At 35.8% G+C, this 22316-nt stretch overlaps 1 pseudogene; it reads left to right on the top strand.

The window, feature by feature from the left end:
• Positions 1-8188: 8188 nt before the first annotated feature.
• LOC111094944 lies at positions 8189-17123 on the top strand (annotated as a pseudogene).
• Positions 17124-22316: the final 5193 nt, after the last annotated feature.

Genomic DNA, 22316 nt, shown 5'->3' on the forward strand with positions numbered 1-22316 from the left:
ATACCTCTCCTGCAACAGAGGAGCTGGGTGACGCCATTTCCATCCCCCCCAACACACACACATGCACTCATCTCAGTATAAATACAGATGAACATGCAGGAAGTAACTCCGTATGAACACTGGCTGCCTAACTTGTTTACACCAAGCCCTACCTCCCATGCTTTGGCAGGACTGCCCTTCTTAGTCAATCTTTCCTCGGTCCCAGCACTGCAGGTCCATACCAAATAGATAAGTGCAAAACCTTCTCCAAGTCACATCTCCCAACCAGAGTTTTGTAGGGCCTCAGTTCTGGTAGAAGTGGCATGAGGTCTAATTTCAGAAACAGACCAGAGCACATATACTTAATACCACTTCTAATTTTTTTGGCATATAATTGTTTATAATATTCTCTTATAATTGTTCATATTTCCTTAGTGTTACTTGTGATCTCTCCTCTTTCATTCATGATTTTATTAATTTGGTCCTTTCTCCTTTCTTTTTAATAAGTCTAGCTAGGGGTTTATCAGTCTTTTTAATTTTTTGAGACAATCAGCTCCTAGTTTTTTTTTTCCAGCTCCTAGTTTCATTGATCTGTTCTACTTTTTTCTCTATTTCTATATCGTTGATTTCTGTTTTTATCTTTATTATTTTTCTTCTGCTGGATTTTAGGTTTATTTGCTGTTCTTTCCCCAACTCCTTTAGATGTAAGTTTAAGTTGTATTTTGAGATTTTTCTTCTTGAGGAAGGCTTCTATTGCTATAAGCTTCCTTCTTAGGACTGCCATTGCCACATTCCAAAGATTTTGAACTGTTATCGCTTCATTTTCATTTGCTTCCATGTATTTTCTTTATTTCTTCTCTAATTTCCTGGTTGACCCATTCATTCTTTAGTAAGATGTTATTTAACCTCCATGTATTTGTGGTCCTTCCAAATTTATTTCTTGTGATTGACTTCAGGTTTCATAGCATTGTGGTCTAAAAATATCCATGGTATGATTTCAATTTTCTTGTATATTTTGAGTCCTGATATGTTACCCTGTATGTGATCTATTGTGGAGAATGTTCCTTGAGCAGTCAAAAAACATGTGTATTCTACAGCTTTGAATATATCTGTGAAGTTCATCTGATTTAGTGCATCATTCAATGCACATGTTTGCTTGTTGATCTTCTGCTTCAATGATCTGTACATTAGTGTGAGTGGAGTATTAATATATTATATTATAATTTTATAATTATATTATAATATATTAATAATTAATTATATTATAATATATTATAATATTATAAATGATTTTCTTTAATTTTATTTTTAATTGATTTATATATTTGGCTGCTCCCATAAATATTTACCATTGTAGGGGATCCCTAGGTGGCTCATCAGTTTGGCGCCTGCCTTCAGTCCAGGCATGATCCTGGAGTCCCGGGATCGAGTCCCACATCAGGCTCCCTGCATGGGGCCTGCTTCTCCCTCTGCCTCTCTCTGTGTGTGTCTATCATGAATAAATAAATAAAATCTTTTTAAAAATATTTCCATTGTTAAATATTCTTGTTGGATAGATTCCTTTATTATGGTATAGTGTCCTTCATCTCTTATTACAGTCTTTGATTTCATATATACTTTGTCTGATATAAGATTCAGATTTCTCTATGTCCTTTAGAATGATAGGTGTTTGTCCACCTCCTCACTTTCAATGTAAATGTGTCTTTGGGTTTGAAATCAGTCTCTTGTAAGCAGCATACCGATGAGATTTTTTTTATACATTCTGATATTGTATGTCTTTTGATTGGAGCTTTTAGTCCCTTTATAATCAGAGATCATTGAAAGATATGAATTTAGTGCCATTGTATTACCTGTGAACTTTCTGTTCCTATAGAATGCCTCTTTTCCTTTCTGGTCTTTGTTACTTTTGGTCCCTCTTTCCATGCAAAGAGTCCCCTTTAATATTCTTTGTAGGCCTGGTTTAGTGTTATAAACTCCTATAGTTTTTGTGTTTTTGAAACTCTTTATCTCCTTCTATTCTGAATGATGGTCTTAATGGATAAAGTATTCTTGCCTGTATATTTTTTCCATTTAGCACATTGAATATATCATGTCACTCCTTTCTGGACTGCCATATTTCTGTGGACAGATCTTTTGTCATAACTATGTGTATCTACCCCTGTTGTTAGCTAAGGACCACGTGTCCTGAGCAGCTTTGAGGATTTTTGTCTTTATTCTTCTAAATTCCAGTTTCATTATAATATGTCATGGTGTTGAGGGGAGTTCTCTGTGCCTCTTGGTCTTGTTTTCTTCCCCATATTAGAGAGGTTATCAATAATTTGCTCCAATAAACCTTCTGACCCTGGTTTCCACTCTTCTTCTTAAGGTACTCCAATAATATGGATATTATTTCATTTTATGGAATCACTCTACTCCCTAGGTCTACCTTCCTGACATAATAGTTTTCTTTACCTTTCTTTTAGCTTCATTGTTTTCCATAATTTTATTTTCTATATCACTGATTTGCTATTCTACTTAACTCATCCTTGTTCTTATGGCCTTCACTTGGGACTGCATCTTGGTAACGGCATTTTTAATTTTGACCTAACTACATTTTAGTTCTATTTTTTAAGGTTTTATTTTTTTGATTAATGAGAGAGGCAGAGACACCCAAGAGGGAGAATCAGGCTCCATGCAGGAGAGCCTGATGCAGGATTCCATCCCAGGACATTGGGATCAGGACCTGAGCCAAAGGCAGATGCTCAATCACTGAAATACCCAGGGACCTCTCAACTGTTTTTCTTTTCCTTATTGAATTTATTTTTTTTTAATTTTTATATTGGAGTTCAATTTGCCAGCATTTAGCATAACACTCATTGTTCATCCCACCAAGTGCCTCCCTCAGTGCCCATCACGCAGTCACCCAAATCCCGCACTCACATCCCGTTCCACTAATCTTTTTTTGTTGCCCAAGGTTAGGGGTCTCTCATGTTTTGTTACCCTCACTGAAACTTTCACTCATCCTCTCTTCTTTCCCTGTAATCCCTTTCACTAATTTTTATATTCCCAAAATGAATGAGACCATATAATATTTATCCTTTTCCGATTGACTTATTTCACTTAGGATAATACCCACCGGTTCCATCCACATTGAAGCAAATGGTGGGCATTTGTCATTTCTAATGGCTGAGTAATATTCCCTTGTATACATAAACCACATCTTTATCCATTCATCTTTCGATGGACACCGAGGCTCCTTCCACAGTTTGGCTATTGTGGACATTGCTGCTATAAACATCGGGGTGCAGGTGTCCCAGCGATTCACTGCATCTGTATCTTTGGGGTAAATCCCCAGCAGTGCAATTGCTGGGTCATAGGGAGATCTATTTTTAACTCTTTAAGGAACCTCCACACAATTTTCCAGAGTGGCTACACCAGTTCACATTCCCACCAACAGTGTAAGAGGGTTCCCTTTTCTCCGCATCCTCTCCAACATTTGTGGTTTCCTGTCTTGTTAATTTTCCCCATTCTCACCGGTGTGAGGTGGTATCTCATTGTGGTTTTGATTTGTATTTCCCTGATGGCAAGTGATGCAGAGCATTTTCTCATGTGCTTGCCATGATTATGTCTTCCTCGGTGAAATTTCTGTTCATGTCTTTTGCCCATTTCAGAATTGGATTGTTTGTTTCATTTTGTTGAGTTTAATAAGTTCTTTATAGATCGTGGATACTAGCCCTTTATCTGATACATCATTTGCAAATATCTTCTCCCATTCTGTAGGTTGATTTTCAGATTTGATGACTATTTCTTTTGCTTAGCAGAAGCTTCTTATCTTGATGAAGTCCCAATAATTCATTTTTTCTTTTTTTTCTTTTGCCTTCATGAATGTATATTGCAAGAAGATGCTGTGGCCAAGTTCAAAAAGGGTGTTGCCTGTGTTCTTCTCTAGAATTTTGATGGAATCTTGTATTACATTTAGATCTTTCATCCATTTTGAGTTTATCTTTGTGTATGGTGAAAGACAGTGGTCTAGTTTCATTCTTCTGCATGTGGATGTCCAATTTTCCCAGCACCATTTATTGAACAGACTGTCTTTTTTCCAGTGGATAGTCTTTCCTCCTTTGTCGAATATTAGTTGACCATAAAGTTGAGGGTCCACTTCTGGATTCTCTATTCTGTTCCACTGATCTATGTGTCTGTTTTTGTGCCAGTACCACACTGTCTCGATGACCACGGCTTTGTAGTACAACCTGAAGTCTGGCATTGTGATGCCCCCAGCTATGGTTTTCTTTTTCAATTCCCCCTGGCTTTTTGGGGCCTTTTCTGATTCCACACAAATCTTAAGATGATTTCTTCCAATTCTCTGACAAAAGTTCATAGTATTTTTATAGGGATTACATTAAATGTGTAAATTGCTCTGGGTAACACTGGCATTTTCACAATATTAATTCTTCCAATTCATGAGCATGGACTATTTTTCCATCTCTTTGTGTCTTCCTCATTTTCTTTCAGAAGTGTTCTGTAGTTTTTGGAGTATAGATCCTTTACCTCTTTGGTTAGGTTTATTCCTATGTATCTTATGCTTTTGGGTGCAATTGTAAATGGGATTGACTCCTTAATTTCTCTTTCTTTAGTCTCATTCTTAGTGTATAGAAATGCCACTGATTTCTGGGCATTGATTTTGTATCCTGCCACACTGCCGAATTGCTGTATGAGTTCTAGCAATCTTGGGGTGGAGGCTTTTGGGTTTTCTATGTAAAGTATCATGTCATCAGCGAAGAGGGAGAGTTTGACTTTTTCTTTGCCAATTTGAATGGCTTTTATAACTTTTTGTTGCCTGAATGCTGAAGCTAGGACTTCTAGTACTTTGATGAAAAGCAATGATGAGAGTGGACATCCCTGTCTTGTTCCTGATCTTAGGGGAAAGGCTCCCAGTGCTTCGCCATTGAGAATGATATTTGCTGTGGGATTTTTGTAGATGGCTTTTAGGATGCTGAGGAATGTTTCCTCTATCCCTACACTCTGAAGAGTTTTGATCAGGAATGGATGCTGTATTTTGTCAAATGCTTTCTCTGCATCTATTGAGAGGATCATATGGTTCTTGATTTTTCTCTTGCTGATATGATCGATCACATTGCTTTATGATGTTGAACCAGCCTTGCATCCCAGGGATAAATCACACTTGGTCAGGGTGAATAATCTTAATCTACTGTTGGATCCTATTGGCTACTACCTTGTTGAGAATTTTTGCATCCATGTTCATCAGGGATATTGGTCTATAATTCTCCTTTTTGATGGGGTGTTTGGTTTTGGAATTAAGGTGATGCTGGCCTCATAGAATGAGTTTGGAAGTATTCCATCTCTTTCTATCTTTCCTAATAGCTTTAGTAGAATAAGTATGGTTTCGTCTTTAAACATTTGATAGATTTCCCCTGGGAAGCCATCTGGCCCTGGACTTTTGTGTCTTGGGAATTTTTTGATGACTGCTTCAATTTCCCCCTGGTTATAGGCCTGTTCAGGTTTTCTATTTCTTCCTTTTCCAGTTTTGATAGTTTGTGGTTTTCCAGAAATGAGTCCATTTTTTTTAGATTGCCTAATTTATTGGCGTATAGCTGCTCATGATGACTTTTTAAAATCGTTTGTATTTCCCTGGTATGGGTGGTGATCTCTTCTTTTTCATTCATGATTTTATGAATTTGAGTCTTTTTTCTTTTTGTAAGACTAACTAATGGTTTACCTCTCATTATTTTTTTTCACAGAAACAACTCCTGGTTTTGTTGATCTGTTCCACAGTTCTTCTGGTCTCTATTGCATTGAGTTTTGCTCAAATCTTTATTAACTGTCTTATCCTTCTGGGTGAGGGTTTCATTTGCTGTTCCTTCTCCAGATTCTTTAGGTGCAAGGTTAGCTTTTATATTCGAGTTATTTCAAGTTTTTGGATGGATGCTTGTATTACGATGTATTTCCCCATCAAGACTGCTTTTGATGTATCCCAAAGATTTTGAATGTTTGCATTTTTATTCTAATTAGTTTCCATGAATCTTTTTAATTGTTCTCTAATTTCCTGGTTGACTCTTGCATCTTTTAGCAGGATGGTCCTTAACTTCCACGTGTTTGAAATCCTTCCAAACTTCTTCTGATTTAGTTCTAGTTTCGAAGCATTATGGTCTGAGAATATGCCAGGGACGATCCTAATCTTTTGGTATCGGTTAAGACCTGATTTGTGATCCAGTATGTGGTGTATTCTGGAGAAAGTTCCATGTGCACTGGAGAAGAATGTGTATTCAGTTGCGTTTGGATGTAAAGGTCTGTAAATATCTGTGAAATCCATCTGGTCCAGTGTATCATTTAGTGCTCTTGTTTCTTTGGAGTTGTTGTGTTTAGAATATCTGTCTATTGTAGAAAGCACCGTATTCAAGTCTTCGAGTACAAATGTATTATTAACTAAGTGTGTCTTAACTTTGGTTATTAATTGATTGATATACTTGGCAGCTCCCACATTTGGGGCATAAATATTCATGATTGTTAGGTCCTCTTGTTGGATACGTCTGTTGGATCCTATTGGCTAGTATGTTAAGTATGATATAGTGTCCCTGTTCATCTCTTAATACATTCTTTGGGATAAAGTTTAATTTATCTGACATGAGGATGGCTACACCTGCTTTCTTTTCAGGACCATTTGAATGGTAAATGGTTCTCCAACCTTTTATTTTCAGGCTGTAGGTGTCCTTATGTCTAAAATGAGTCTCTTGTAGACAGCAAAGATATGGGTCTTGCTTTTTTATCCAGTCTGAAACCCTGTGCCTTTTGATGGGATCATTAAGCCCATTCACATTCAGAGTTACTATTGAATGATATGAATTTAGTGTCATGATGATATCTATTCTGTCCCTGTCTTTGTGGATTGTTTACTTGGACTTCCTCTTTCTTTTACAGAGTCCCCCTTAATATTTCTTGCAGAGCTGGTTTGGTGATCACATAATCTTTCAGTTTCTGCCTATCTTGGAAGCTCTTTATCTCTCCTTCTATTCTGAATGGGAGCTTTGCGGGATAAAGTATTCTTGGCTACAGGGTCTTCTCATTTAGGACCCTAAATATATCCCACCAGCCCTTTTTGGCCTGCCAGGTCTCTGTGGAGATGTCTGATGTTTACCTCATACTTTGCCCCATAAGGGTTGGGGATTTGTTGTCTCTTACTGCTTTAATGATCTTCTCTTTATCTGTGGAATTTGCAAGTTTCGCTATTAAATTTTGAGGTGTTGATGTTTCTTATTGATTTTAGTGGGGATCTCTGTATATCCTGGATCTGAATGCCTTTTTCTCTTCCCAAGTTAGGGAAGTTCTCAGCTATGATTTGTTCAAATACACTTTCTAGTTCTCTGTCCCTTTCAGCGCCCTCTGGAACCCCAATTAAAAGTAGATTTTTCCTTCTGAGGCTGTCATTTATTTCCCTTAATCTTTCCTCGTGATCTTTTAATTTTTTCCCCTTTTTTTCCTCAGCTTCCTTCCTTGCCATCAAGTTGTCTTCTATGTCAGTCACTCATTCTTCTACCTTGTTATCCCTCGTCATTTGGACCTCCAGTTTGGATTGCATCTCATTCAATTGATTTTTAATTTAGGCCTGATTAGATCTAAATTCTGCTGTTATGAAGTCTCCTGAATCCTTTATGCTTTTTCCTAGAGCCACCAGTATCTTTATCATTATCTGAATTGGCTTTCTGACATTGAACTGTAATCTAAATTCTGTAACTCTGTGGGAGAGAGTCCTGTTTCTGATTCTTTATTTTGTGGTGAGTTTTTCCTTCCAGTCTTTTTGTTCGGTGCAGAGTGGCCAAAAACAAGTGTACTGGAACAAGGAGAAAAAGAGGAAAAAAAGGGGGGGGACAAACAATACAAAAAACAAGAGCGGTATCCTCTGATTCTATATACTGTAATTCCCTCGACTTCCCCTAGAACGTTCCAGCACTGCTTGGTCAAGAACTTGCTTTTCCCCTGTCCTTCCACCTGGTCTTCTGGGGGAGGGGCCTGATGTGCTGATTCTCAGGCATGTGCACCTGGGGGAGCTTCCCAGACCCCTGCTAGGTGTACGGCTCAGTGGGAGCTCTTTATCCTGTGAGGCCCCTGCTCCCTTTTGGCCCCCCTCAGTCTCAGGTACAAGGTGACACCAGGAGGAACAGCAACAGTGGCAGCGGCTAGCTCTCCAGCTCTATAGTCAGCTCCCACAGTGACTATGGCAGCTTCCAGTCTGCAGGAGCTTGGATGCTCCGGGGGTGCAGGGCACCGATCTGCACAGCTCGGGCCGCCTGGTGGTAGGAGTATCCTTGTGCCCTGTGTCCTCCCAGCCTCCGCCTATCCAGGAAGGCAAGAGAAACAAAAGCAAAAATGAACTATTGGGACTTCATCAAGATAAGCTTCTGCTAAGCAAAAGAAATAGTCAACAAAACTAAAAGCACCCAGAGAATGGGGGAAGATATCTGCAAATGACGTATCAGATAAAGGGCTAGTTTCCAAGATCTATAAAGAACTTATTAAACTCAATAGAAAAGAAACAAACAATCCAATCCTGAAATGGGCAAAAGTCATGAACAAAAATCTCACAGACGAAGACATAGACCTGGCCAGCAAGCACATGAGAAAATGATCCACATCACTGGCCATCAGGGAAATACAAATCAAAACCACAATGAGATACCACCTCACACCAGTGAGAATGGGGAAAATTAACAAGGCAGGAAGCAACCAATGTTGGAGAAGATACGGAGAAAAGGGAACCCTCTTGCACTGTTGGTGGGAGTGTGAACTGGTGTAGCCACTCTGGAAAACTGTGTGGGGGTTCCTCAAAGAGTTAAAAATAGATCTGCCCTACGACCCAACAATGGCACTGCTGGGGACTTACTCCAAGATACCGATGCAGTGATACGCCGGACACCTGCATCCGGATGTTTATAGCTGCAATGTCCACAATAGCCAAACTGTGGAAGGAGCCTGGTGTCCATTGAAAGATGAATGGGTAATGAAGATGTGGTCTATGTATACAATGGAATATTGCTCAGCCATTTGAAATGACAAATACCCACCATTTTCTTCGACGTGGATGGAGCTGGAGGGTATTATGCTGAGTAAAATATGTCAATCGGAGAAGGACAAACATTAGATGGTCTCATTCATTTGGGGAATATAAAAAATAGTGAAAGGGAATAAAGGGGAAAGGAGAAAAAATGAGTGGGAAATATCAGAAAGTTATCCAGAACATGAGATACTCCTAACTCTGGGAAACGAACTAGGGGTGGTAGAAAGGGAGTTGGGCGGGAGGTGGGGTTTACTGGATGACAGGCACTGAGGGGGTACTTGATGGGATGAGCACTAGGTGTTATTCTATATGTTGGCAAATTGAACACCAATAAAAATAAATTAAAAAAAAAGATCTCCCAAGAAACAAAACTCCAGGGTCTGATGGCTTCACAGGTGGTTTCTACCCAGCATTTAAGGAAAAGTGAATATCTATACTTTTTAAATGTTAAAAAAATACAAACCTAAGGAAAACCTTCAAATTCATTCTATGAGGTCAATATTATCCAAAATCAGACAAAACCCTCCCAGAAAAAGAACTAGAGGCCATAATATCTAATGGACATTGATGAAAAAATTCTCAATAAAATACTAGCAAATGGAATCCAACTGTACATTGAAAAAATCATTCACATGATCAAGTGAGATTTATTCCTGGGTTGCATGTTGGTTCAATATTCAGACTCAATCAACATGATATATGACGTTAATAAAAGAACAGTGAAGAACCATATGATTGTTTCAATAGATTCAGAAAAATAATTTGACAAAGTACAATATTCATTTATGATAAAAAGCTCTCAACAAAGTAGATTAGAGGGAACATATCTCAACCTAATAAAGGCCATATATGAAAACCTCACAGCTAATATCATCCCCAGTGGGGAAAACCTGAGAGATTTTCCTCTATGGTCAGGAAAAAAGATAGGGATATCTACTTTTACCAGTGTTAACATACTCATGGAAGTCCTAGCAAGGAGGAATTCAAACTATCAGTATTTGCACATGACATAGTAAAGCCCATATACTCCACCAAGAAGCTGCTAGATTGATAAAGGAATTCAGTAAAATCATGGGATACAAAATCAGCATGCAGAAATCTGGTGCATTTTATACACCCATAATGAAGTATCAGAAAGAGAAATCAAACAGTGAATCTCATTTACAATTGCACCAAAACCATAAGATATCTAGGAATAAACCTAACAAAAGATGTGAAAGATCTATTCATTGAAAAGTATAAAACACTGATGAAAGAAACTGAAGATGAATCAAATAAATGGAAAAAATCCCATGTTTATGGATTGGAATAAGAAATATTAAAAAAAAAGAAATATTGTTGAAATGCCTATAGTACCCAAAGCAGTCTGCACATGTAGTGCCATCTCTATCAAAAAACCAACAGCATTTTTCACATAGCTAGAACAAGCTATCCTGAAATTTGAGGATCAAGTCGTTTGCAAATAGTGATAGTTTTACCTCCTTACCAATTTGGATGATATTTATTTCTTTTTGTTGTCTTATTGCTAAGGCTAGGAATTCCAGTACTGTGTAATACCCAAAGAAACCTTGAAAAAGAAAAGCAAAGCTGGAGACATACCAATTTTACAGTTTAAGTTGTATTTCAATGCTGTAGTACAAACAAAATAATATGGTATGGCAGAAAAATATACACATAGATCAGTGGAACAGGAGAGAAATCCCAGAAATGAACCCACAATTGTATGATCAATTAATATACAAATCAGAAAAGAATATCCAAGGGGGGAAAGACAGCCTCTTCAACAAATGGTGTTGGGAAAACTTGTTAGCTACATTCCAAACAATGAAACTGCACCAGTTTTTTACACCATATACAAAAGTAAATTACAAATGGATTAAAGAACTAAATGTGAGATCTGAAACCATAAAATTCTAAAGGAAGAAAGAGACCGTAAGTAACCTCTTTGACATCAGCTGTAGCAACTTCTTTCTATATATGTCTCTTAAGGCAAGGGAAACTAAAGCAACATTAAAGTATTGGACGTCATCATGATAAAAAAAAAAACTTCAGTGAAGTAAACAATCAAAACTAAAAGGCAACCTGCAAAATGGGAGAAGATATTTGCAAATTACATATCTGATAAAGGGTTAACCAAAATATATAAAAAACTTAAAATTCAACACCCCCAAATCAAATAATCTAATTGTAAAAATGGGCAGAAGACATGAGTATACATTTTTCCTAAGAAGATAAAAAGATGGCCAAAAGACACATGAGATGTTAAACATCACTGATCATCAGGAAAATGCAAATCAAAACTACAAGCTATCAATTCACATCTGTTAGTGGCTAAAATCAACAATACAGGAAACAAGTGTTGGTGAGGATGTAGAGAAAGGGGAACACTCTTGTACCTTTGGTGGGAATTCAAACTGGCATAGCCACTGTGGAAAACAGTATGAAGGTTCCTCAAAAAGTTAAAAATTGAGTTACATCACAATTCAGCAATTGAAATACTAGGTAATTACCCAAAGAATTCAAAAATACTAATTCAAAGTTACACATGCATCCCGATGTTTATAGCAGCATTATCTACAATAGCCAAATTATGGAAACAGCTCCAATGTTCATGGACTGATGAATGGATAAAAATGAGGTGATATATATATACATATATATATATATTATATATATATATCTATATATAATGGAATATTACTCAGCCATTATACAGAATGAAATCTTGCCTTTTATAATGACATGTATTGAGATAGAGAGTATTATGCTAAATGAAATAAGTCAGGCAGAGTAAGAAAAATACCATATGATTTCACTCATATGTGGAATTTAAGAAAGTGAAGCAAAGAGAGAGGCAGGCAAACCAAGAAAGATACTCTTTATTGTAGATTACAAACTGTTACCATAGGGGAAGTGGGTAGGGTGTCGGTTAAATAAGTGATGGGAATTAAGGAGTGCCCTTGTGATGTGCAACAGGTGTTGAATGAAAGTGTTAAAACACTATAAAATACACCTGAAATTAACATTGCACTGTATGTCAACTAACTGGAATATAAATTGAAACTTAAAAAAAGAATGTCCATAAATCATAGCTTCTTCCTGTGAAAATGACTTTGTATCGATTTCCTAATCGTATATAGGCAAATATTACTGGAACTATGATGTCTTATTCTGTTGTAAAATTTAAGGCTACCGGATGAGTAGATTTCTGATGACTAGGACTTTAAATTTTGTTTTACTATATAGTTATGTGTGTTCAAATACTCTATGCTTGCTTTCACTATTGAATATCACCCAAAATACATAAAACTCTATCTTTCCAACTACTTCTCAAAAATAATTGTGCAAAAATGCAAGGTATTTTAAATGTCAATATGATAGTGACAGTTTTTAAGTTTCTATAAATAAAGTCCGTGATTATCTAATGGAGTAAATTGTAATGATTCTGCTATTTCATGCTATATTCTTTGATTTTAAATGTGATGGGAAAATGACAGTATCTGGATTCTATCCTGTTGAGGATTCGTAGGAGATTGGATTTCTATTTCTAACTTTTAGGATTTCTATTTCTTAGAAAATTGACCTTTCGTCATGATGTAATTTCCTTCATTATACCTGATGGTATTCCTCACTCCAAAGTCAAATTTTCACTGGGTGTTATTCTGTATGTTAGTAAATTGAACACCAATAAAAAAATAAAAAAAAAAAAAAAAAAAAAAAAAGTCAAATTTTATGTTTATATAGCTATTCTAGCTTTATTTTGCTAGTCTTTCTGTGGTATGCTTATTGATATTTCTTACCTATTGGTATCTGAAAACTTTACAGAAACCTTATAAAAGAGTTTTAGAAAGTAGTATAGTTTAAGTACTATGGATCTGTAGTTTATCATGATTTCAGAAAATGAGAAATACAGAAATCAATTATCTTTGAGATAATTATAGCTATATATCCTTCTTGAAACTAAAATATATATCTTACAGTTAAATAAACTATGTTTTCAAATTATTCTTAGGTTTGCTCTCATGTTAATTATATTCTTAACCAAATGGTTAACTATAATTGGTTAATTTATTATGTATTTCTATGACTGTTTTTCTCATTCATTTTATTTTTATGTCGTCTCTTCATGTTAGTTAGGAACCACATTTCAACTGATTTGTATATAGATCAATGTCCCTGGATTCATTCAAACACAATGAAAAATACCTACATTTGGGAGACTAGATCAAAGTCTATAGTTCTAATTATAAAAATGAGACCCCATCTACCCCATTTCTGGTTATTCATGTTTCCCTAGGAATTATCTTGGCAAATCAAGTACCAACTTTGAGAATATTGAAAGTCTTTGATGTATTTATATATAATTTACTATCCTATAACAATATGATTTAAGTAGCCAATAAAAATATGCCTTGGAAATATAAATTTTATCATTTATTTTCCATTCCAACAGCTACAGAGATAACTGTTCAACCAACTATGGAAGAAGCCTCTGACAACTGCACTCAAGAATGTCTCATCTTGGGCCATTCTGATACCTGCTGGATGCCAGCTTCTCTGATCCTTTCCAGCCCTTCACAGGCAGAAATCTCTGCTCTATGCCACAGCCCATCCCTGTCAAAGACCTCTGCTTGCTGCTGTAGCCCTCCTGTGGCACAGACCATTGCTCTCTGCCAAAGCCCTTCAGTGACTCAGGTTATTACACTGTTCCACAGCCCTCCACCAGTTCAGGCCTGTCCTCCAATACAGCCCTCTCCCAGCACAGGCTGCTGCAATCCACTTCAGCCTTCCTTTGCCACAGGCTGCTGCCTTCCATCACAGCCCTATGAAGCCTCCAATGACTTTGCAGCAAGATTGGGGGCAAGGAGCTGGACCTGATAGACTGCTTTCTATTGATCAGGGAGTGCAAGGTAGTGTACAATCTGCTTTACACCATATCTGAAGGACTTCATACTAGTGATTAGTCAAGTAAACCCATTCCCTTGACAATATTCACATCATGCCAATAGGCCAGACTCTAGGGGTGATTGTCCCATTATGGAAGAACATCCTTTGTAAAGCTAAATGGCTACTTCACATTTTCCAATAGGATGTATATAATCAAAGTTTAAGATCCAATTTCAACGAATATTTCAAATTGTTAGGTTTGTAAATAGCTATGTAAATAGATACCAGAATAAAGTCTAGAGCTAGTCCCTTAGTCAGAAGTTAAAAATAAATTTATAGTTTTCTTCATTTAGAATGTGTATTACAAAAGAAATTGAAAAATTCACACACACTTGCACAGAAAGGCTTATCATGACAGATATTAACATGTAGTGTATATTATTACTGATGCACTGTAAATTTTATTTTTACCATGTGCAATATTATTGAGTTTTTTCCATTTTTATTTTTGTGGACTAAGTACATAGCAAGTAGAAAAATAGCAAATATCCTATTTTCCAAGAGTACACTTAGTTTATCTAAACTTTTGTTCAGGGGTGCCTGGGTGGCTCAGTTTGAGCATTTGCCTTTGACTTCAACTCAGGTCATGATCCCTGGATCCTGGGATCCAGCCCCACATTGGACTCTCTGCTTAGTGGGGAGTCTGCTTCTTGCTCTCTCTGTGATCCCTCTTGCTCTTACTCTCTCTCTCAAATAAATAAGTAAAATCTTTAAAAAAAACTTTATTCAGATAACATTAGGAAGTATTAGCATGGTAGAATTCTTGTCTTTTTGTTTGATATTTGTTATTTGTCTCCAGTTTTGTTGTTGTTGTTGTTGTTGTTGTTGTTACCAGTGTTTTTACAGAAATTCATAGTAGGGAGTGTAAATATTTCTTAGATATTTTTGTTTCTGTTTTTTATATTTTCTACTTTAAGAAAATATGTACATTTTAATAAAATGTATATACATTTTCAATAAGGAACATATGAACTATGCAGATTTATGTCTATAACATACTTCTCTACTCTTTAGTAGAGTTCGAGACAATGAAGTGCAATAACTGTGCCTGAAATGGCAACTATTCACTAAAAAGGACCTCTTATTTTAACTTACTTTTCTTTTTATTCTTTTTTTAATTTAAATTCAATTTCCAACATATATTACATCATTAGTTTCAGATGTAGTTTTCAATAATTCACCAGTTGTTCATAACACCCAGTGCTCATCACATCACATGCCCTCCTTAATGCCCATCACCCAGTTACCCCATCCTCCCCCAACTCTCCCTTAGCAACCCTCAGGTTGTTTACCAGAGTTGAGTCTCTCATGGCTTGTCTTCCTCTCTGATTTTTCCCCATTCAGTTTCCCCTCCTTCCCCACTATTTCTTATATTCCATGTATGAGTTTTAATTTGCTTTTGTAGTTTAGGATAAAGTGCATCACAAACCATATTATATCTGCCATTTTAAGCCTAGATTCCATTATTAATTGGATCTTTATCTTCTGGAGTTTGTATATAACAGCCTAGAAAGTCACAAGGAATATAGATGCATTCAATGCATGATTATTTTACAGCTATGATCATAAACTGCTATTCTTAGAGAATATCAGGAAGATTTAAATGTTGACAGAGGAATAAGCTGATACAGAAATATTTTTAGTAAAAAAAAATAAACAAAAAAATAATAACTGTAGATAAAACTATATACTAAGCCTGTAAAACTAAGGGATGTTTTTCATTCTAGTTCAACTTACTGAAGAAAACCACTGATAAGAAGATGGAAGTTAGGAAGGAATTTTAAATTCCCTATAAAGTTAGGGAAGTAATTATAAATCTACATCAAATGTTTTACAGTATAGAATTTTCAGGAGATGTGTAGAGGAAGAAATGAGATTCATGACTGCTTTTTGGGGTGGATAAGAAATGCCTCAATAACACACTCAAGAAAAGAAAACACAACAAAATCTCATATGTGAAACAAAATATATCCTTCTAAATGAAAGATATAGTAGCATTCCTAGAGAACATCTGTTTGCTTCTATTCTCTGTACTCTATTTTCATCTTCTTACATGGCCATGATGTGCATATTTCATCAATGTACAGAAACAACACCAGTTTAATTTTTTGCCATAGCAAAATCAGGAAAATGTTTAATTTCAGTATTACAGTAAGCCAAGAAACAATTAATGGCTCAGTTGGGGGAGTGAATATTTCTTCTTGGTTAAATTAGATGGTGAGTTTGTAATGTGTAACTTGAAGATATTTAATTTATGCTTAAACTGTGTTTAAATGTTGTAGCATAAACTGTAGTAAATGTGTAATTTAATTCGTGAAGATTTCCAATGAATGTTGAGAATGCTTCTTTTCATGTGCCCAGCAGGTTATGTAGTACTTTGGGTATATTGTTCCCATTGTGATGCTCTTAAATAATCCTTGATTTGGTGTGTAGAATAGCTTCTTAACTTTTAACTATTAGAGTTGAATTAGTTAAATTTCATATTGATTAGTATTATAGATTTTTTTGCCCTCTGTGTTTGTTAATGTTCAAAGGAATTTGGAACATAATATATTCCAGATGCATGTGAATCCTGAAGGACTGGTGATTTTTCAAACTGTATTGAAATAAGACTGTGTATTTTTATTGATATTGTTGCTATTGATGATGGCAATTTTAAACTTGAGGAAGATAAAGAAATCCAGAACGACAAAATCAATGCTTCCAATAGTTTTGTCTAAAAACTTGTAAAAATAATACAAATGAAAATGTTGTATTCTGTTGTAGTTATTTCCACATTTTTCTCTCCATATTTTTGGGAAGATCTACCTACAGAAAAACCAATAAATAAAAAAGGAGATAAATTGTAGAAACAAAAAAATCATTAAATACCATGTCAAGAATATGAATGGTTATCATCTATGTTAATGAAAATCAGAATAAGAACATAAGTTAGATATTTGGTGATATTTTTATATAGTGTGTTTTATTGAGTTATAAAGGGTGGCCCTTAAATTATAATATCTAAAAACTTATGAAGTTATGATATGTTTCTTAGAAATATGGGAATGAACAGATATGCTTTTATTCTTTTTCTAACTCTGATTATAGTTGGACTTAGATTTTTTTAAAAGATTTTATTTATTTATTAATGGCAGACACAGAGAAAGAGAGAGAGAGAGAGAGAGAGAGAGAGAGAGAGAGAGAGAGAGGCAGAGACGCAGGCAGAGGGAGAAGCAGGCTCCATGCAGGGAGCCTGACGTGGGACTCGATCCCTGATCTCCAGGATCACATCCCAGGCCGAAGGCAGTGTTAAACCGTTGGGCCACCAGGGCTGCCCCAGACTTAGATTTTGTTTAGAATATTAAATGACTGGGTACCCTTCTCTGGGTTTGTACTAGAGAGGCTTTGAATTGAAGCAGGTTAGAGTAGTCAAAGAGTCAAGGGGTGTGAGCCCAGTTATTTTTTCCTATGCATTTTCTTTCTAAGCTTCCAATAGGTCTGCCTTTGGTAACCTGTAACTTGAAGCCTTCAGATCTGATGAGATCTTTTTTATCACATTGCAAATTCTTTCTTTGAATGGAGAGACAGAGCTATAGCTTGACAAAGCTCAAAGAGCATGGCTCTTTTCATGTGCAAAATGTTTAGTCTCAGAACTACAAAAAAGTCTTATCATCAGTCAAAAACATTTCCCTTGGAAAAAGAAAGATGTGGTTTAGTTTGAAATTATGGTTTCAGATTGAATGACAAGTATGATAATATGTTCAGCCAGACTGGTTTTTCTATTTTGTGGTCATGTTCAAATACATGCGATTATTAATTTAATAGCCATAGAGTTAATATACTACATTTGTAAGTATGTACTTAAACACTATGTATCCTATATGCTAGTGCATACATATTATTTTCTTGAACATTATCAAGTTTCAGCTAATACAGTGCCAGTATTTTAAAAACAAACATATATTATGCAGTGTAATAAATTTAGAGATGACATTTTGTGTAGTCTATTTAGTTTTTTAACTTTTTTGTTGTTAATGTAAATAGGTTAGAAAATGTGGTTGTTAAATGACTAGTGCTATTGTGTACTGGTGACAGTCATGAAGAGTCTCTGCTTTCCTGCACTAATATTTGTCACACACGCTTTCATGTAAATGGATAAAAAAAAAAGACTTAAAAAGTATTTAAAAATGTACCATCCTAAAAATGTATCATGTCACTGGCCAGAAAAAATCCTTTTATTTAGAGTGCTTGGGTGGCTTAGTTGGTTGAGCATCCGACTCTTGGTTCCAGCTCAGGTCCTGAGATTGAGTCTCATCTCTCTCTCTTTCTCTTTCCTCTCTCTCTTTCTCACAAATAAATAAACAAAATCTTTAAAAGTAAAAATAAGAAACCCTTTCATTCAATGGAAAACTAAGTACACTTTATTCACATGTATATTTCTTTTTTAAGCAAATATTTATTTATTTATTTATTCATTCATTCATTCATTCATTCATGAGAGACACACAGAGAGACGCCAAGAGGCAGGGACACAGGCAGAGGGAGAGGCAGAGGGAGAGGTAGGCTCCCCGTGGGAAGCCTGATATGGGACTCAATTCCAGGACCCTGGGATCACAACCTGAGCTGAAGGCAGACGTTCACTGAGCTACCCAGGTGCCCTCCACATGTATATTTCAACATTATTTTTTTGTTTATATTTAGACTGAATGTTTATATATCTCTTAATATACATTTATAAACATCTAGTTGGTTATATTCTTCTTTTACACTCTTCTGACTTACATTTTCCAGTATGGTTATCATTTTTTGTCTTTCTTCTTTTATATTTGTTCTAAACCAATTTTATAGTTATATTTGGATAAACTTACATTTAGATCAACTTTTTTTAAAGCTAATGAGATGTTTTTTTTTAATTTTCATTTTTTTATTAGTTTCAAAGGAAGAATTTAGTGACTTATCAGTTACATATAACATCCAATGCACATTACATTAAGTGTCCTCAATGCCCATCACCCAATTATCCCTTTTCCCTACCCACCTCCACTCCAGCAACCCTCAGTTCATTCTCTAAGTTAAGAGTGTCTTATGGTCCCTCAGTTCATTCTCTAAGTTAAGAGTATCTTATGGTTTGCCTCCCTCTATGTTTTTACCTTATTTTATTTTTCCTTCTCTTCCCCTTTGCGCATCTGTTTTGTTTCTTAAAATATACATATACATAAAAATTATATGGTAATTGTCTTTCTCTGACTGACTTATTTCACTTAGCATTATACACTCTAGTTCCATTCACATCATTTCAAATGGCAAGATTTCATTCATTTTGACGGCTGAGTAATATTCAATTACATGTGTATACCACTTTTTCTTTATCCATTTATCAGTGGATGGACATTTTGATGGCTGAGTATATACATACCACTTTTTTATCTATTCATCTGTTGATGGATATCTGGGCCCTTCCCATATTTTGGCTACTATGTACATTGCTGCTATAAATATTGGGGTGCATGTGCCCCCTAGAATCACTATTTGTGTCCTTTGGATAAATACTTGGTAGTGGGCAGCCCGTGTGGCTCAGCGGTTTAGCACCTGCCTTCAGCCCAGGGCGTGATCCTGGAGACCCACTATCGAGTCCCATGTCAGGCTTTCTCCATGGAGCCTGCTTCACCCTCTGAGGTCTGATTGTCTCACCCCTGGGTCTCTGTCTCTCTCTCTCTGTCTCTGATAAATAAATTTTTAAAAATTAAAAAAAAATACTTGGTAGTGCAATTGCTGTGTCAGAGGGTAGCTCTATTTTTATCTTTTGAGGAATTTCCATACTGTGTTCCAGAGTGGTCACACAAGTTTACATTCCTACCAACAGTTTAAGAGTGCTTCCCTTTCTCCACATCTCAGATAAATTTTTATCACAAGCATTAGACATTGTTTTGGCTATTTACAACTTGCAAAATTGCCATGGAAAATATGAGAGCTAGAGAAATTGAACTATACTTGGATGGGAACCTTTTTTATATTATATACCAATTACCACATAGAGCATTTTTAAGCAGAAACCTTAAAATATTTATCCATAGTAGCTTTCTTATTCTAACCATTCATGTGCTTTCTATAAATGTGATTTTTAAAATCATGGTAAATTGATAATAGCAAAATTAGTGATGAAAGACCTACTCAGAAAAATGTAAGTGCAAAAATAAAAAAAAAGAAGTCAATTGTTTAGCAATTGTATGTGATACTTATAGAATAAAATGTGTGAAATTTATGCTACCCTTGCTTAAAATACTTAGAATTTTATGAAATATGTTTTTTATCTTTATATTTTGGGAAGATTTCTCCTATGTGACATCATACATGATCTGAACATGAATAGTATCCCAAAACAGCTCTAGCCCTGCTTTGGAAGTGAAAAGATTGGATATCGTGTGGCCCAGGGTGGTAGTATGTAATCCAGCAGCAAATGTATATTAATTGTTCTATTTCAGGTTCTGTATTGCATGTTTCCTTATTCATTGATATAGGTATTAATAAAATTATGAGAAATAGAGGTGAAATTTTATTGTGTGTGTTCATTCAAAATTCATGTTTTAATTTCATTTATTCTTTTTATTCACATAAAGTAAAATATACTTTTTGTTGGAATATTTATGTGAATTAGCTTACATTTTGTTGATTCTAATACTACAATACACTTCTTTGAATTAAATATCACTTTATTCACCTTTTAGAGTTGGTGATTGATATTGTAATATTTTAGAACATTTATTTTGTATCTTCCAAGATAAACAAGAGATATTTATTTACTCCTGGATAGGCTTATTGTCTCATTTAATGGAAAAAAAACTACCTAAGAATGTCTTTGTACAAGCCTTGAGCATTCAAATGAAATACATTTCTGGAGAAAGACAATAATCTTTGTGTAATTAAATAACTTCACTTCTGGGACCTCTGGTTGGCTCAGTCAGTTAAGTGTCCACCTTCAGCTCAGGTCATGATCCTACAGTCGTGGGATCAGGCCCTATATTAGGCTCCCTGATCAGTAGGGAACCTGCTTCTCATTCTCATTCTTCTCCTCCTCCTTGTGCACTGTTGCCCTTCTCTCTAATAAATAAATTAAATATTTAAAAACATAACTTCACTCTTGGCTTCACTTTTACCTTAGCTAAATGGAGAAAATCCTAGTACACTAAAATCTGTCAAGCTGCACAGGATCAGAAAGTAATTGCATTCGGCATTTTTATTAGTCTTGAAGTTTGATTAAGAATTATAGAGCACATAACCAGGTGATTTTTGTCTTTTTTTCTCACTTATCTTTCTACTATTGTAAAATTAATTTAATCTTTCTTTTTTTTGTTTATTTTTTATTTTTTTATTTTTATTTTTTTATTGGTGTTCAATTTACCAACATACAGAATAACACCCAGTGCTCATCCCGTCAAGTGCCCCACTCAGTGCCCGTCACCCATTCATCCCCACACCCTACCCTCCTCCCCTTCCACCACCACTAGTTCGTTTCCCAGAGTTAGGAGTCTTTATGTTCTGTCTCCCTTTCTGATATTTCCCACACATTTCTTCTCCCTTCCCTTATATTCCCTTTCACTATTCGTTATATTCCCCAAATGAATGAGAACATATAATGTTTGTCTTTCTCTGATTGACTTATTTCACTCAGCATAATACCCTCCAGGTCCATCCACATTGAAGCAAATAGTGGGTATTTCTGGTTTCTAATGGCTGAGTAATATTCCATTGTATACATAAACCACATCTTCTTTATCCACTCATCTTTCGATGGACACCGAGGCTCCTTCCACACTTTGGCTATTGTGGATATTCCTGCTAAAAACATCGGGGTGCAGGTGTCCCGGCGCTTCATTGCATCTGAATCTTTGGGGTAAATCCCCAACAGTGCAATTGCTGGGTCGTAGGGCAGGTCTATTTTTAACTCTTTGAGGAACCTCCACAGAGTTTTTCAGAGTGGCTGCATCAGTTCACATTCCCACCAACAGTGTAAGAGGGTTCCCTTTTCTCTGCATCCTCTCCACGATTTGTGGTTTCCTGCCTTGTTAATTTTCCCCATTCTCACCGGTGTGAGGTGGTATCTCATTGTGGTTTTGATTTGTATTTCCCTGATGGCAAGTGATGCAGAGCATTTTCTCATGTGCATGTTGGTCATGTCTGTTTTCCTCTGTGAGATTTCTCTTCACCTCTTTTGCCCATTTCATGATTGGATTGTTTGTTTCTTTGGTGTTGAATTTAATAAGTTCTTTATAGATCTTGGATGCTAGTCCTTTATCTGATAAGTCATTTGCAAATATCTTCTCCCATTCTGCAGGTTGTCTTTTAGTTTTGTTGACTATAT

The sequence above is a fragment of the Canis lupus genome, chromosome X, assembly GCF_011100685.1.
Source record: "Canis lupus familiaris isolate Mischka breed German Shepherd chromosome X, alternate assembly UU_Cfam_GSD_1.0, whole genome shotgun sequence".
NCBI classification, from domain to species: domain Eukaryota; kingdom Metazoa; phylum Chordata; class Mammalia; order Carnivora; family Canidae; genus Canis; species Canis lupus.